Source organism: Schistocerca cancellata, chromosome 3 (genome assembly GCF_023864275.1).
Source record: "Schistocerca cancellata isolate TAMUIC-IGC-003103 chromosome 3, iqSchCanc2.1, whole genome shotgun sequence".
NCBI lineage: Eukaryota > Metazoa > Arthropoda > Insecta > Orthoptera > Acrididae > Schistocerca > Schistocerca cancellata.
This window is the reverse complement of record NC_064628.1, coordinates 261,196,483-261,210,718: the sequence shown is the minus strand read 5'-3', so window position 1 is coordinate 261,210,718 and position 14,236 is coordinate 261,196,483. Positions and strand designations below refer to the sequence as shown.

Sequence of the window (14,236 nt, the reverse complement as noted above, 5' to 3'; positions counted from 1 at the left end):
CAAAGCTGTTTGAGCAGTTCTTTCTTTTGATGTATTATTTTCAAGTATAAGCTGAATGTAATACATTCTACAAAGCCAACACACATATTTGTTTTGAAACACCAGGTATTGTAAATGGGAAAGTGTGTTTGTCTGTTACTATTTCACGATGAAACGGCATAACCAGTTTCGATGGTTTTTGGTATACAAATAACTTGAACGTAAGGAAAAACATAGGATACTTTGGAAGATGTGTAGTACAAGATATTTAATGATTTTAAGAATATTACAGAAATTAGTGAAAAACATTTACACCCTGGAAAAGCTACTTAGATTTATCCTATTTTGAAAATGCTTATGTGTTTGATACGTTCTAAAGAATACAATGTTTATGCAGTCCTCGGTTTCTTTAATTCCTAATTCTGCACTAATATTATTAAATACGAAAATAACACCTTTACATTTTCATGACTGAGCTACTGAACCGATTTCGATGAAATCTGGTGTGGAGATACCTTGAACTCCGGGGAAGAACAGAGGCCGCTTTAGTAATAACAAAAATTAAAGTAAAATACAACAAAAAATTCTAAAATTTTTGTGACATACCCTATAAAACGATTCGGCGGGGAATGTTTTTGGATGTGTGAGGGAGTTTGTGTGATTAACACTGTGTAGGCGAAGGGTAAAATTATTATTTTTGTTAAATTCTGGTAGAAATGTAGCTGATTAAACCTTGGTTGACTCCGTCTACTACTTTTACGGTCTACAGCTCCCGCTAGTACAATGGAAGTTCTTCCCTGATGCCGTAACAGATATTTATCATCTTGTCCCTTCTCTTGTCAGTGTTTTCCATATTTTCATAGATTCTGTGGAAAAGTACCTCATTCCTTACCATAACAGTTCACCTAATTATCAACATTCTTCTACAGCACCACATCTCAAATGCTTCGATTTTCTTCTGTTCTCATTTTCCCACAATCCATGTTTCCCTACCATACAACGTTCTGCTCCAAACGTAAATGCCCAGAAATTTCTTCCTCAAATTAAGGATTGAGTGTGATATTCGAAGACTTCTCTTGGCCTGGAATGCCCTTTCTACCAGTGCTAGTATGCTTTTTACGCACTGCTTTCTCCGTCCATCATGGGTTATTTTGCTTTGCTTCGTCTACTTCCTGTACCCCAATTCTAAAGTTAAGCATCTTGCTGTTCTCATTTCTGCCACTTCTTATTCCTTTCACTTTCTACGGTTTATTCTAAGTCCATGATCTGCACTCATTAATTCCTGAAATTTTTCTTCACTTTCACTGAGAATAGCAACGCCATCAGCGAATCTTATCATTGATAGTCTTTCATCCTGAATTTTAATGTTTCTCTTGAAACTATCTTTTATTTCTTTCATTACTTCTTCGGTGCATAGCTTGAACAGTATGGGTAAAAGACTACATTCCTGTTCCATATCCTCCGTAGTCCGAGAAATTCGCTGTTGGTCTTCCAGTCTTATTGTTCGTTCTTGATTCTTGTACAAATTGAGTATCACCCATCTCTCCCTATAATTTACCCTATTTTTCTCAGAATTTCGAACATCCTGCACAATTTTACATAGTCGAACGCTTTCTCCAGCTTGACAGATTCTATGAAAGTGTCTTGACTGTTATTGAGGCTTGGTTCTATTAATAACCGCGAAGTCAGAACTGCCTCTCTAGTGCCTTTTCGCTTCCTAAAGCCAAACTGATGGTCATCTAACAGATCCTGAATTTTCTTTTCCATTCTTCTGTATATCATCCTTCTCATTAACTTGGACGTGTGAGCTCCTAAGCTGACTATGCGATAATTTTCGCACTTGACGGCCTTGCAGTCTTCGGAATTGTGTGGATGGTGTTTCTCCGAAAGTCAGACGGCACATCCCCAATCTCATAATCTCATACATTCTATATACCAACGTGAATAGTCGTTTGGTTGCCACTTCCCTAATGATATCAGAAATTCCGATGGGATGTTATCTGTCCATTCTGTCTTATTTGGTCTTAACTCTTCCAAAGCACTTTTAAATTCTAATTCTGGATCCTCTATCTCTTTCCTGTCGCCAGACGTTTCTTCTTCTATCACCTCAACATACAGGAGCAACCTCTTATAGAGCCCTTTAACGTACCCTTTCCATTTATGTGCACTCTTCTGCATTTACAGTGGAGTTCTCATTGCATTCTTAATCTACATCTACATCTACATGGATACTCTGCAAATCATATTTATGCCTGGGAGAGGTCTCATCGAACCACCTTCACTATTCTCTATTGTTCCAATGTCGTATAGCGCGCGGAAAGAATGAACACCTATATCTTTCCGTACGAGCTCTGATTTCCCTTATTTTGCGGCGGTGATCGTTTCTCCATATGCAGGTCGGTGTCAACAAAATATTTTCGCTTTCGGAGGAGAAAGTTGGTGATTAGAATTTCGTGAGAAGGTTCCGTCGCAACGAAAAACGCCTTTCTTTTAATGACGTCCAGCCCAAATCCTGTATCATTTCAGTGACACTCTCTCCCATATTTCGCGATAATACAAAACGTGCTGCCGTTCTTTGAACTTTTTCGTTTCTCTCCGTCAGTCCTATCTGGTAAGGACAAGCGTAGGGCAGGCAGTCTCCTTGGCAGAACTGTTACATTTTCTAAGTGTCCTGCCAATAAAACGCAGTCTTTGGTTAGCTTTCCCAACAACATATTCTATGTGTTTCTTTCTATTTGAGATGTAATACCTAGGTATTTAGTTGAATTTACGGCCTTTGGATATGACTAATTTATCGTATAACCGAAGTTTAACAAATTCCTTTTAACACTCATGTGAATGACCTCACACTTTTCGTTATTTAGGGTCAACTGCCAATTTTCGCACTATTCAGATAGCGTGTCTAAATAGTTTTGCAATTTCTTTGGATCTTATGATGACTTCATTAGTCGACAAACGACAGCTTCATCTGCAAACGACCTAAGACGGTTGCTCAAATTGTATTCCAAATCGTTTATATAGATAAGGAACAGCAAAGGGCCTATAACACTAGCCTGGGGAACGCTAGGAATCACTTCTGTTTTACTCGATGACTTTCCGTGAATTACTACGAACTGTGACCCCTCTGACAGGAAATAATGAATCCAGTCACATAACTGAGACGATATTCCATAAGCACGCAATTTCACTGCAAGGCGCTTGTGTGTTACAGTGTCAAAAGCCTTCCGGAAATGCAGAAATACAGAATCGATCTGAAATCTCTTGTCAATAGCACTCAACACTTCATGCGAATAAAGAGCTAGTTGTGTTTCACAAGAAGAATGTTTTCTAAACCCATGTTGACTGTGTGTCAATAGACCGTTTTCTTCGAGGTGATTCATAGTGTTCGAACACAATATATGTTCCAAAATCCTGCTGCATATCTGCGTTAATGATATGGGCCTGTAATTAAGTGGATCCTTCCTACTACCTATCTTGAATATTGTTGTGCCTTTAGATTTAATGTCACCGAAGGTTATTTTGACTTTCTGTTTATTGAGTCTGTACTTGCGGCAATCATTTCTTTTTCATTTCTCCACATTTTTCAAGCAATCATTTCGTCTTGGCTTCCCTGCACTTATTTATTCCATTCCTAAGTGACTTGTATTTCGGTATTCTTGAATTTCCCTGACATTTTCGTACTCCGTTAGTTTGTCGTTTACTCACCTCGGAAGATGTTTCCCGCAGTTGGCAACAAAACGTCAGGAAGAAGAAGTCTTACAGATCGACCATGGCTCCTCAGCCCGGAAGTTTTAACTAATGAAGACGCCGGCCGTGAAGGCCTACAATTTATGATTTTCGTACTTCCTTATTTCGTCGATCAGCTGAACTTACATAACTGCGTGTTTTAGAGATTTACATTCCTCTTTATAACTCACTGCCCTTGTGGAGTGTTGCTGCGTGGTGTGGGTCCAGCATCAGATGCGACTGACGGGGGACATCGAGAAAGTTCAAAACAAGGCAGCTGGTTTTGTAACATTGCGAAGTAGGAGAGAGAGTGCCATGGATATGATAGGCGAATAGTTTTCTTTGGGACAGGATCTTCTCGTGAAATTTCATCTCCAACGTTCCCCTCCGATTGCCAAAATACTTTGTTGCCGCTTACGTACAAAGGGAGAAATAACCATCGTTATAAAATAAGATAAATCAGAGCTCGCAGAGAAAGATTAAAGAGCTCGTTTTTCCTGCGCGTCTTTCGAGTGTGGAACGGTAGAGAAATAGCTGGAAGGTGGTTCAGTGAACCCTCCACCTATTAGATGCTAGTTAGCTGGTGAGAGGTGTTTTAGAGAGCGAGACCGACGTGGTGATGTTTAATAGTGGCCAGTAACTTAAGTTTCTCTCCTGTGTCACTCTTCACCTTATTTGTGTTTAAGTGTATCGTAGCTTTGTTATGTGGAGATGATCGACAGAAGTTCTTGTGAGCCAGTTGGAGACGGTGTTAGAACTGTAAGTAGTTTACTTGTTGCAGTCCAGTGACCAGACCTTGGGAGCTTTCTGAAAGTTGTGGAATTAGTACACGGCTTTTAAATATTAGCTTTTGAATATTGAGAAGTCTCCGCAATATCCTTTCTTTCAGGAGTGCTAGTTCTGCAAGGTTCGCAGGAGAGCTTCTGTAAAGTTTGGAAGGTAGGAGACGAGGTACTGGCAGAAGTAAAGCTGTGAGTACCGGGCGTGAGTCGTGCTTCGGTAGCTCAGTTGGTAGAGCACTTGCCCGCGAAAGGCAAAGGTCCCGAGTTCGAGTCTCGGTCGGGCACACAGTTTTAATCTGCCAGGAAGTTTCATATCAGCGCACACTCCGCTGCAGAGTGAAAATCTCATTCTGGAAACATCCCCCAGGCTGTGGCTAAGCCATGTCTCCGCAATATCCTTTCTTTCAGGAGTGCTAGTTCTGCAAGGTTCGCAGGAGAGCTTCTGTAAAGTTTAGAAGGTAGGAGACGAGGTACTGGCAGAAGTAAAGCTGTGAGTACCGGGCGTGAGTCGTGCTTCGGTAGCTCAGTTGGTAGAGCACTTGCCCGCGAAAGGCAAAGGTCCCGAGTTCGAGTCTCGGTCGGGCACACAGTTTTAATCTGCCAGGAAGTTTCATATCAGCGCACACTCCGCTGCAGAGTGAAAATCTCATTCTGGAAACATCCCCCAGGCTGTGGCTAAGCCATGTCTCCGCAATATCCTTTCTTTCAGGAGTGCTAGTTCTGCAAGGTTCACAGGAGAGCTTCTGTAAAGTTTGGAAGGTAGGAGACGAGGTACTGGCAGAAGTAAAGCTGTGAGTACCGGGCGTGAGTCGTGCTTCGGTAGCTCAGTTGGTAGAGCATTTGCCCGCGAAAGGCAAAGGTCCCGAGTTCGAGTCTCGGTCGGGCACACAGTTTTAATCTGCCAGGAAGTTTCATATCAGCGCACACTCCGCTGCAGAGTGAAAATCTCATTCTGGAAGTTTAACTTGTCTCGCGGGTACAAGCGACCCCAGCGACCCAAATTTAGACTGGTTTTACATGTGTAGCAGTGGATAGTTCTAATCCGGGTCTGCCAGTAAACGTTTCCCACTAAACCCGTGAGTAGTATGTGCCGTAATTCGTCTTGTGCGTGTTACAGAGCAAACAGGGTATGGATTCTGGCGAATGTATTTTTGCGCCACTTCATGGAAGATCTGGGGCGCCGAGGCAACAAACGTTTCAAGGTGAGTTGTATTCGGAAGGTCATCGTTTAAAATACCCTTCGTCCGCAAAGATTTACGGTTTTGTATGCCATTGAAGGCAAATGCAAGGATGGTTCCTTTCAAAAAGACACGGTCGGTATCCTTTGTCATTCTTCTCCTACAATTAAACCAGATGGAAAGAGCTTAAAAAGAAATATGGTTACAGCATACTTTGGCACGCAACTGTATAAGAAATTAAACTTTAATCAAAAAGTCAAAATAGCTATAGAAAGGGCGTGTTAACTTTCCACATCAACACAGAGAACTAGAGATTTCACATGACTGTGGTAACAACGTACCACTGCACTCTTTTCGAATCACTAAGAAGTTCTGCTGCTTGGATGTTAGCACATCAACTCTGCACCGTAGTGTAAGACGTGCTTGGAGGCGTGAGTTGCTGCAGCTGTAGGGGATTCTCGCCACTGCGCCACTGGACGCACTGTACCTGACAGACATAAATAATAAGTATCGCACGGCAACGTAGGCGAAGATAAAGATCTTGAGGGAGCTCAAAATCTGGAGAATGAATTAATGGCGAAGGGATTGTGACAACTGTCGAAAGGCCCATAGGGTACTGTCGTTTAGAGAGTACAGACTGCAAAATGCAAAGGCAACGAATGATTCCGCATGGAACACTAGCGGGACAGAGGACAGATGTGGTAGTACTAAATCAGACGACAGCGGACGGCCGAAAATGGACAAACATAGAATAAGGACTAAATATATAGTCACCTGTCTAGGCGCTTCAGTCCGGAACCCTGCTGCTACTACGGTCGCAGGTTCGAATCCTGTCTCGGGCATGGATGTGTGTGATGTCCTTAGGTAAGCAAGTTTTAAGTAGTTCTAAGTCTAGGGGACTGATGGCCTTACATGTTAAGTCCCATATTGATTAGAGCCATTTTTTGTCACCGGAGTCTTACGAAAACAAGTGGTAATTGGACAGTAATATTGAGTTGTACGAGAAATACAGACACGGAGGATCACACGCATCACGGATGTTTGTGATGTCCTTAGGTTAGTAAGTTTTAAGTAGTTCTAAGTGTAGGGGACTGATGACATGTTAAGTCCCATAGTGCTTAGAGCCACTTATAGTCACCGGAGTCTCACGAAAACCAGTGGTAATTGGACAGTAATATTGAGTTCTACGAGAAATACTGAAACGGTGGATCACACGCTGCAGTTTAGAGTAACCTAACCTAGATGTAGGATCGCGCCATCCGAGGGCTACAGGCTCAAAACACTGCTTAGGTTCTCTCCCTCAGATGGTGACATTGCTGAGGTTGTCTACCTCGGATGGTGAGTAGTAGCACATCTGACGCAGAAATATTTGGTGGATTACGTGCTTTATGCCTGAGGAACGAAGATACCTGTAACAGATATAAAGGTATTGCCCCCTGACGCATTGGATAAAGACCACCAACTACTGGCGATGATCATGAGAATAATGAAGGAATGAAAAAAGACAGAGAACTAGGAAAGGCGAATTAGAGTATGGAAACTTAAGAAAAAGAAAGTTAAGGAAGAATACCAGGAAATTAAAAGAGAAAGGCTACCAAAAAATGAACCGAAAAGAGGAAAAGGGAAGTGGGAACAACTTGAAAGTGCTATAGTAGAAACTGCAGTTGCTGTATGCGGAAGTACAAGCGGCAGGAAATGACGGAAGGAGAAATTACGGTGGAAGGAAGAGTCAGGGAGGTAGTGGGAAGGAAGAAAAAGGCCTTCAGGTTGTGGTTCCGGGAAAGCATCCATTTATCAAGAGAAGGGTATAAGGAAAAGAAGAAAGAGACAAATAAGACAGTGGCTGAGCAGAGAAGAAAGTGAATGGAAGAATGAACAAAGATGATGAAGATAGCATACGAAGTAAGAAAATACTATACTGAACGGTCGAAAGTAAGAGGAGAGGTTTTAGAGACAACAATAATGATAGACAAAAATAGGAACATAGTTAATAACAAAGAGACACTGAAGATAGTGTGGAAGGAGTACATCGAGCATTTGCTAAATCCGAATGAAGACGACGATAACAGGCTAAGAGGGGCAGAAATAAATATTGGGGGGCGGGCGGAGGGGTAGGACCTGACACGGAAAGAAACGGATTGGATTGGACTGTTTGGGGGAAGAGACCAAACAGCGAGGTCATCGGTCTCATCGGATTAGGGAAGGACGGGGAAGGAAGTCGGCACTGCCCTTTCAAAGTAAACATCCCGGCATTTGCCTGGAGCGATTTAAGGAAATCACGGAAAACCTAAATCAGGATGGCCGGACGCGGGATTGAACCGTCGTCGTCCTGAATGCGAGTCCAGTGTGCTAACCACTGTGCCACCTCGCTCGGTAAAGAAATGAAAATGACACTGGACGAAAGGAGGAAAGGTACTAGGTATGGACGAGGTAAGTGTCGAGATAGTGAAGGCAGCAGGGGATGTTGGGAAACAGTGGCTGTATCTTATGATGAGGGTGGTGCGCAATGAGAAGAAGACTCTAGATTGGAAGAAGGAAGAGAGTACCAAGGATTGGGGAGTCTACAGGGGAGTCACACTGATACCACACGGTGTATGAAAGGATCCTGGAGAGGAGCATCCAAACAAGAGTCGAAAACAAACTGACAGAGGAACAACATGGCTTCAGATCCGGAAGGTCAACATTTGACCTCATATTTGCAGTGAGGTAGCTCCAGGACGACCACAGTGAGTTCAGGGAAGACCTTTGATGGCCTTTCTCGATATAGAAAAGGCATTTGACACGTCTGCAGAAAAAAGGTCTGGGAAGCACAAGAAAAGAAGGGAATGACAAAAAAGAGGCAATAAACGGACTGGAGAAGATGTACTGTGTAAGTTGGAGTTGCGTGAAAGTGAGAAATGAAGGGACGGATTGGTTGTAGCAAACAAGTTGGCAGAAATAGGGCACTGCATTGTCACCTCTCCTCTTCATTGTAGTCTTGGCTGAAATAATGACTAAGGTGGCGAAAAAAATGGAGAAGACAAGTTGACAGCAGTGGTGTTCACGGATGACTTGATGATCTGGGGAAACGGGAAGGAGGAGATTCAGGAACAGCTGGGTGCTTGGGAAGAAACTGTGAGACATTATGTAATGAAATTTAATGTAATCAAATGTAAGATCCTGATCACACCTAGAAAGAAATATTGACCAAATAGCGGAATAAGGATTTAAGGTGAACATCTGAAGAAAGTGGAAAGTGTTAAGTACTTACGAAATGTGCCAGGGAAAAGTGAAAGAAATCAGAAAGCGATCACTGAACTTGATAGGTAGAAGCATTCCTGCGAAGTGTTAGGAGCCTGATTTGGATCAAAGACGTCACACAGACAAGCAAAGCAGTGTTACAAGCAAAGCTACTACACACCAATACTGACTTACGCACCTGAATTATGGGTGCTGAAGTATAGAGATGAAAGGAGGTTACATGCATGTGAAATTAAGTGCCTCGGAAGTACGAGTGACCAGGGTCATAGGAGGAGCAAGGAAGGGGTAAGAGAAACAGTAAAAAAGCAACCCTTGTAGAGTGGTATAGAAACCCCATGTCTAAGATGGTATGAGCAATTAAAAAGAAGGGAAAACAAGAGGATTTTCAAGAACCTACATGAAATGGAGATGCGAAGGGAACGACCAGGAGGAAAACCAAGGGATAGATGGCTGAAACGTGTGGAGGAGTATGTTGAGAAAAGAGGCGAGAACTGGACCTACTTACCTATCTTCTCAATACCAAGATAGTTAATTTTAAACATTTTAGTTTACAAGTACACTCCTGGAAATGGAAAAAGAACACATTGACACCGGTGTGTCAGACCCACCATACTTGCTCCGGACACTGCGAGAGGGCTGTACAAGCAATGATCACACGCACGGCACAGCGGACACACCAGGAACCGCGGTGTTGGCCGTCGAATGGCGCTAGCTGCGCAGCATTTGTGCACCGCCGCCGTCAGTGTCAGCCAGTTTGCCGTGGCATACGGAGCTCCATCGCAGTCTTTAACACTGGTAGCATGCCGCGACAGCGTGGACGTGAACCGTATGTGCAGTTGACGGACTTTGAGCGAGGGCGTATAGTGGGCATGCGGGAGGCCGGGTGGACGTACCGCCGAATTGCTCAACACGTGGGGCGTGAGGTCTCCACAGTACATCGATGTTGTCGCCAGTGGTCGGCGGAAGGTGCACGTGCCCGTCGACTTGGGACCGGACCGCAACGACGCACGGATGCACGCCAAGACCGTAGGATCCTACGCAGAGCCGTAGGGGACCGCACCGCCACTTCCCAGCAAATTAGGGACACTGTTGCTCCTGGGCTATCGGCGAGGACCATTCGCAACCGTCTCCATGAAGCTGGGCTACGGTCCCGCACACCGTTAGGCCGTCTTCCGCTCACGCCCCAACATCGTGCAGCCCGCCTCCAGTGGTGTCGCGACAGGCGTGAATGGAGGGACGAATGAAGACGTGTCGTCTTCAGCGATGAGAGTCGCTTCTGCCTTGGTGCCAATGATGGTCGTATGCGTGTTTGGCGCCGTGCAGGTGAGCGCCACAATCAGGACTGCATACGACCGAGGCACACAGGGCCAACACCCGGCATCATGGTGTGGGGAGCGATCTCCTACACTGGCCGTACACCACTGGTGATCGTCGAGGGGACACTGAATAGTGCACAGTACATCCAAACCGTCATCGAACCCATCGTTCTACCATTCCTAGACCGGCAAGGGAACTTTCTGTTCCAACAGGACAATGCACGTCCGCATGTATCCCGTGCCACCCAACGTGCTCTAGAAGGTGTAAGTCAACTACCCTGGCCAGCAAGATCTCCGGATCTGTCCCCCATTGAGCATGTTTGGGACTGGATGAAACGTCGTCTCACGCGGTCTGCACGTCCAGCACGAACGCTGGTCCAACTGAGGCGCCAGGTGGAAATGGCATGGCAAGCCGTTCCACAGGACTACATCCAGCATCTCTACGATCGTCTCCATGGGAGAATAGCAGCCTGCATTGCTGCGAAAGGGGGATATACACTGTACTAGTGCCGACATTGTGCATGCTCTGTTGCCTGTGTCTATGTGCCTGTGGTTCTGTCAGTGTGATCATGTGATGTATCTGACCCCAGGAATGTGTCAATAAAGTTTCCCCTTCCTGGGACAATGAATTCACGGTGTTCTTATTTCAATTTCCAGGAGTGTATTTAACAATGCAACATTGTTAAAACTTCGTTAAAATAATAAAAAATCAAATATGCTTCGTATTATGTAGATGCACAATTCGATATTACGAAAACACGGCCTGACGCTAGGAGGTCGGTCTTTTGTAAATGGCAACAAATAAAATAAAATCTCCTCCGATCCGAGCTTGTGGTCCGTCTCCAGTTACATTGTAGCTGACGCGACGTTAAACACCAATATTTCTTGTTTTCCTTCACCTGCTCTTGCACTGCATACGTAATGACCTCAGTTCACACACGTGTGACCTTCCCGACACGAGAAGCGTCGCAACCCGCGCAGAGCCGGCCCCCCAACTATCGCGGCCAGCGCGTTCGCTCGCACGAGACGTGACGTGACGCGCCGTGACGTCACGGACGGGCGCACGTGGCCCCCGTTGCGACAGCGCGGCCGCGCGTAGCCGCCGGCCCGGCCCGGCACAGCCCCACGACCCAGTCGGGGCTATCGAGCATCTGACGCAACGCCACCAGCCCAGCGCCCGGGCGCCAGCTGACGACGCCTGTGCGTGGTCGGGCCGTCAGAGCTCCAGGGAGACACACACGGGCTGCCGCCCGGTGTACTCCGTACTGCGGCAGTGTTGCGTATTAAAAGCTGTCTCACCTACGACGCAAGCTCTGTCTTCGACATTGCCCGGTCATCGTATGACACTGCGGGCGATGCTCGGACAGTGTAGCCAAGCTGCTTTGAAAGGTAGTCGGAGATATCGTTATGCCGTCTAGCGCTTCAAACATCTACGTCCACGTACACAGGGTGGTCCATTGATAGCGACCGGGCCAAATATCTCACGAAATAAGCATCAAACGAAAAAACTACAAAGAGCAAAACTTGACTAGCTTGAAGGCGGAAACCAGATGGCGCTATAGTTGGCCCGCTAGATGTTGCTGCCATAGGTCAAACGGATATAAAGTGCGTTTTTTTTTTTTTTTTAATAGGAATCCCCATTTTATTACATATTCGTGTAGTAGGCTACGTAAAGAAATATGAATGTTTTAGTTGGATCACTTTTTTCGCTTTGTGATAGATGGCGCTGTAATAGTCACAAACGTATAAGTACGTGGTATCACGTAACATTCCGCCAGTGCGCACGGTATTTGCTTCGTGATACATTACCCGTGTTAAAATGGACCGTTTACCAATTGCGGAAAAGGTCGATATCGTGTTGATGTATGGCTGTTGTGGTCAAAATCCCCAACGGGCGTGTGCTATGTATGCTGCTCGGTATCCTGGACAACATCAGCCAAAAGTTCGAACCGTTCGCCTGATAGTTACGTTATTTAAGGAAACAGGATGTGTTCAGCCACGTGTGGAACGTCAACCACGACCTGCAACAAATGATGATGCCCAAGTAGGTGTTTTAGCTGCTGTCGCAGCTAATCCGCACATCAGTAGCAGACAAATTGAGCGAGAATCGGGAATCTCAAGAACGTCGGTGTTGAGAATGCTACATCAACATCGATTGTACCCGTACCATATTTCTATGCACGAGGAATTGCATGCTGACGACTCTGAACGTCGTGTACAGTTCTGTCAGTGGCCACAAGAGAAATTACGGGACGATGACAGATTTTTTGCAGGCGTTCTATTTAGCGACGAAGCGTCATTCACCAACAGCGGTAACGTAAACCGGCATAATATGCACTGTTGGGCAACGGAAAATCGACGATGGCTGAGACAAGTGGAACATCAGCGATCTTGGCGGTTTAATGTATGGTGCGGCATTATGAGACGAAGGATAATTGGCCCCCATTTTATCGATGGCAATCTAAATTGTGCAGTGGATGCTGATTTCCTACGTAATGGCTCAAATGGCTCTGAGCACTATGGGACTTAACATCTGTGGTCATTAGTCCCCTAGAACTTAGAACTACTTAAACCTAACTAACCTAAGGACATCACACACATCCATGCCCGAGGCAGGATTCGAACCTGCGACCGCAGCAGTCGCGCGGTTCCGGACTGAGCGCCTAGAACCGCTCGGCCACCGTGGCCGGCTTTCCTACGTAATGTTCTACCGATGTTAATACAAGATGTTTCACTGCATGACAGAATGGCGATGTACTTCCAACATTATGGATGTCCGGTCCATAGCTCGCGTGCAGTTGAAGCGGTATTGAATAGCATACTTCATGACAGGTGGATTGGTCGTCGAAGCACCATACCATGGCCCGCGCGTTCACCAGATCTGACATCCCCGGATTTCTATCTGTGGGGAAAGTTGAAGGATATTTGCTATCGTGATCCACCGGCAACGGCTGACAACATGCGTCAGCGCATTGTCAATCTATGTGCGAACATTACGGAAGGCGAACTACTCACTGTTGAGAGGAATGTCGTTACACGTATTGCCAAATGCACTGAGGTTGACGGACATCATTTTGAGCATTTATTGCATTAATGTGGTATTTACAGGTAATCACGCTGTAACAGCATGCGTTCTGAGAAATGATAAGTTCACAAAGGTACATCTATCACATTGGAACAATCCGAAATGAAATGTTCAAACGTACCTACGTTCTGTATTTTAATTTAAAAAAACCTACCTGATACCAATTGTTCGTCTAAGATTGTGAGCCATATGTTTGTGGCTATTACAGCGCCATCTATCACGAAGTGAAAAAAGGGGTCCAACTAAAAGGTTCATATTTCTTTACGTACTACACGAATGTGTAATAAAAAATGGGGGTTCCTATTTTTAAAAAAACGCAGTTGATTTCCGTTTGACCTATGGCAGCGCCATCTAGTGGGCCAACCATAGCACCATCTGGTTTCCGCCTTGAAGCTAGACAAGTTTCGTTCTTTGTAGTTTTTTTTGTTTGACGCTCATTTCGTGAGACAGTTGGTCCGGTCAGGATCACTGGACGACCCTGTATATCTGGTCAAAAGTTTCCGAGCAACATGATCCAACGCGGAATTGACTAGTAGGTCTCACGAGAGGCGGACCCGCCAGTATCAAACAAGGTGGTGAGCGTCGTGTTGTCAGTAAAGAAACCGCAACAGCAGAATGGGTCAATCAGGAGTGTCAGTGACTTCGAACATGGACTAGTCATTGGATGTCTCCTGAGAACAAAGGCATCACGGATATTTAAGCTCTTCTAAAGCTCACCAACTACGCGATGTGATTGTGAAATGGAAACATTAACGAAACACCACAACTAAACCAAGACCAGGCAGGCTCCCTGTACTGATAGAGACTGTAAGCTGCAAAGTGCCACTAGCAGTTCAGTTAGAAGGATAACTGTACGGACGAAGTTAAAAAGAATGGTTGCAATGGTCAAGTAGCTGCCAAAAAACACAACAGTTCTGTACACAACGCTAA

At 45.1% G+C, this 14,236-nt stretch overlaps 1 non-coding gene across 1 annotated transcript; it reads left to right on the top strand.

The window, feature by feature from the left end:
• Positions 1 to 5,299: 5,299 nt before the first annotated feature.
• Positions 5,300 to 5,374, top strand: Trnas-cga (transfer RNA serine (anticodon CGA)). Its single transcript has one exon. It is a non-coding gene; the product is annotated as a tRNA-Ser (tRNA).
• The last annotated feature ends 8,862 nt before the right edge of the window (positions 5,375 to 14,236 follow it).